General features: G+C 38.5%; 1 pseudogene; it reads right to left on the bottom strand.

Annotated features, from left to right (window-relative positions):
• Positions 1-619: 619 nt before the first annotated feature.
• On the bottom strand, positions 620-1138 carry LOC108536937 (stathmin pseudogene; annotated as a pseudogene).
• Between the last annotated feature and the right edge of the window lie 2887 nt (positions 1139-4025).

Genomic DNA, 4025 nt, shown 5'->3' on the forward strand with positions numbered 1-4025 from the left:
CCGAGTAGCTGGGACTACAGGCATCTGCCAGGACACCCGGCTAATGTTTGTACTTTTAGAAGGGACAGGATTTCATCATGTTGTCTAGGCTGGTCTCGACCTCGACCTCAAGTGATCCTCCCACCTCAGCTTTCCAAAGTCCTGGGATTACAGGTGTGAGCCACCATACCAGGCCTCTCTTTTTATTTTTTTGAAGTCACTGCCACCAATAGTACTGTGCAGTTTTATTAACCATTTAAATATCTTGTAAGATACTTAACTATTTAAGCATCTGGTAAGATTGGGACACAATTGGGATTGAAAAGTGAACATATATTCAACATTTAAAAGTTCGAAAGAAGCCACTACATACTCTTCACAATGTTTTCACAGAGCAAATACAGTACTTGCCATTAGCCCAGTGCACCAAGTGTACTGAAATAAAAAAGATGCAATGAGAAAAATATCTACTTTAGAAAGAACCACACTTTCACTTTCACCCCTTTATCCCCTAAAACAACATCTTACAGTATGGGTTTATGTATCCAGAGGATTGTCAGAAAGGACAGAATAAATGACACTGGCCAGTAGTTTTTGGATATTTAGGAAATAGAGGATGAAAGTCAATTCTCAGAACAAATTAGTCAGCTTCAGTCTCATCAGCAGGACCTCTGGATTCTTTGTTCTTCTACACTTGTTCAATGTGCTTATCCTTCTCCGACAAACACTCCAATTTGACAGCTATTTGTGCCTCTCTGTTCTCTTCATTAGCTTCCATTTTGTGGGTCAGGTTCTTTTTGCCATTTTACTGAAGTTATTATTCTCTTCTATTGCTTTCTAAACCACTTATTTCTCCGTCCTTTGCAAGCTGCTTCAAGACTTCAGCTTCGTAGGACTTGTGTCTTTCTTCTGCAGCTTCTCATATCTTCTGAGTTTCCTCTAAGGAAATGGTCCTTCGTCTGTGGAGAGGAGGAAGGGAATTATAGAATTGATTCTTTTGACTGAGGCCTGAGAATCAGCTCAAAAGCCTGGCCTCAAAAGCACTCTTCTCCAGTTCTTTCAAATGGATATCAAAAGAAGCCGGGTAAATGGACAACGAGTGACTGGCAGTGTGTTCTATAGAATCCACTGGGGTAAAGAAAGGCCGTGAGCCCACCATCCATATTGTACCTCTACTGGTGCGACAGGTCCTGGGAACAGGCTGAGTAGCCAAGAACCACTTCCTCCTGTCATCCCTGACCCCAGCCTGTGCAACCCAAGCTATCCGCACCCCACCCCTGACAGGGAGCGTGGCCCGTCATCTGTCACCCACAAGAGTGATCACGGGGATCTAATTCGCTCTTTTAAATGGTAAATGTCCTTTTAAATGAAGGACAGAAAGAAAGGGAATTTTTCTTGTTTTCTTTTTTCAGAATTTAAATGATGTTCAAATCCTGAGGTGTTTCAGAAGTCAAATAGTAGTATCTCTTAGATAAGTGTACTCAACATACAAATGAAAATATAAGAAAATACCCTATAATGGCCGGGCGCGGTGACTCACGCCTGTAATCCCAGCACTTTGGGAGGCCAAGGTGAGTGGATCACAAGGTCAGGAGATTGAGACCACAGTGAGACCACGGTGAAACGCTGCCTCTACTAAAAATACAAAAAATTAGCTTGGTGCGGTGGCAGGTGCCTGTAGTCCCAGCTACTCGGGAGGCTGAGGCAGGAGAATGGTGTGAACCCGGGAGCCGGAGCTTGCAGTGAGCCAAGATCGCCCCCCTCCCCCCCGGCCGGGGGGAAAGAGGGAAACTTTTTAAAAAAAAAAAAAACAAAGCAAAAACCCCTAGAATTTGTAGATAAAGATATAAAGGCATGTGATGCAGGGTATACAGTCATGTAGTTCATATTATACGTTCATATGGAACATACCAAGTCATATTTGACAGTGTTCAGTAGGTGTCAGGTTGAGCTCAAGACAATCATGGTTCTTCCAGAAATATTCTATCCATCATTCTGATCTGTAGAAAAAAAGGCCGTTCTATGTCTTTAGTCTGATTCTGGGGAAGAATTATATCGTTCTTTTACAATATATTAATGTATATATAAACCCTATTCTATATGGGAGACCATCGTTGTTAATAATGCAGAAAGACTTCACTAAAAATTGGACAACCAATTATTTGCTTCTTTATTTTATAGTAAGGATATAATATGGAGACCCCTCTATATACGCTTTTCTCTTTATTCTGCAGAATTAAGACCAAAGATGAATCATTACATGAATAGATTCTCATCAATATGATCATTTAAAAATTGTCAAGGAATATTGCATTTTTAGATTTGATTCTCTAATCTCCTTATAGAAAATCCACAGGTGCTATTATAGGGTACATGGTGGGTTATAGAAAGATTATTTTTAAAAGATTTTTCAATAAGAGGGTGGGTGGTTTATAATATGCATAAATCTTTATAAAGAGTTATCCTTTGAGTCAGTTGTGGAATATGGCAGTGACCATTTCTATGTAGGTATCAAATATCATAAAATCAAATCTCATAAAAATCAGCAAGCCAAAAGTAGACTGATCTCTAAATCACACAGAAATTGTATACAATGGAGTGGTTGGAGCAATCTGTGTACTAAGGAGCATTTGCTTCATCAATCAGATGTGAATGTGCTATTCTAATACATGTTTTCTGATTCCGATAGCTTTAATGGTGTACACCTGAGACATAAAAGTTTATACTTTTACCATAATACAGACAGTGGGCTTTCAGAAAGCTTTAGTATGTATAACAGCCTGTCATGACTACTACATTTGACAAAGAAAGTCTCTTTCTCAATTTTTTTCCTACTGAGAAAACAAGAGTTTGGCTTTCATTATGTTCAGGTATTCAGAGAACTTATTATTCATCAAAAAACATACTCTTTAGTCTTTCTTTAAACTGGGCAGACAGACTTTACTACATATACAAAATAACCCATCTTGGGCTGAGTGAAGTGGCTCATGCCTATAATCCCAGCCCTTTGGGAGGCCAAAGCAGGAGGATCACTTGAAGTCAGGAGTTTGAGACCAGCCTGGCCAACATGGTAAAACCCCATCTCACTAAAAATACAAAAATTAGCCAGTAGTGGTAGTATGTGCCTATATTCCTAGCTACTCTAGAGGCTGGGGTGGGAGAATCCCTTGAGTCTGGGAGGCAGAGGTTGTAGTGAGCTGAGATAGTGCCACTGCACTCCAGCCTGGGTGATGGAAGTGAAATCCTATCTGAAAAAAAAAAAAAAGAAAAAGAAGAAGAAGAAGACCCAGCTTATTTTTCTGATCAGCTGATGTTTCTCAGCAAGGGGAATATCCAAGTAGCAGATAGAAAAGGGGAACACTCTAAATTCAATCCCCAGGTATCCCTGGTTAAGCTGACACTCTCCATTTGAAAACTTTGGACTGATTTCTGTGACTGCATTTTTGGATAGCCATCCTTGATACATTTTACCTCTTCATATGAGAAATTAAACTGTTTATACTATACATGTCTCATGTTAATGTACATACCATTTTAAAATTCGCCTTTGTGGTTCAGGGAGAAGTTTATTGAAACTCATCACTACATGTAAAACATCAACAACCTTAGCAACAACAAAACATGAGAAGAAAATAACATTTTCTTTTCAGTCATTACCCACAAATCTTGTCAGCAGCATACTTGAAAAAAATAAGTGAAAATGCACCTTATTTTGATTCATATTGCAGTGGCTCAGGCAATACTACTTTACTAAACTGAAAAATTGTATACTGGGTTTATTAGTGCTGATTTTGATACTTTTAGACAGGCTATAAAAATATTATACACATTGGCAACAACCTTTCCTGATAGAGGAGTAGAGTGACAAGGTATATATAAACAAATAAATAAAAGACTGCATAGATAAGCCAATGCAGTCTACTGTCATATAAATTGTCTGCAAGAGTTAAGCTTAGAGGAAGAAAAAGTTTTGTCCAATTTCTATGATCATTTGCATCATATTTTTGCTACTAATGTTTTTTCTTTTTTTTTTTTTTTTTTTTTGA

Source organism: Rhinopithecus bieti, unplaced genomic scaffold, assembly GCF_001698545.2.
Source record: "Rhinopithecus bieti isolate Rb0 unplaced genomic scaffold, ASM169854v2 scaffold_13709, whole genome shotgun sequence".
Lineage (NCBI taxonomy): Eukaryota > Metazoa > Chordata > Mammalia > Primates > Cercopithecidae > Rhinopithecus > Rhinopithecus bieti.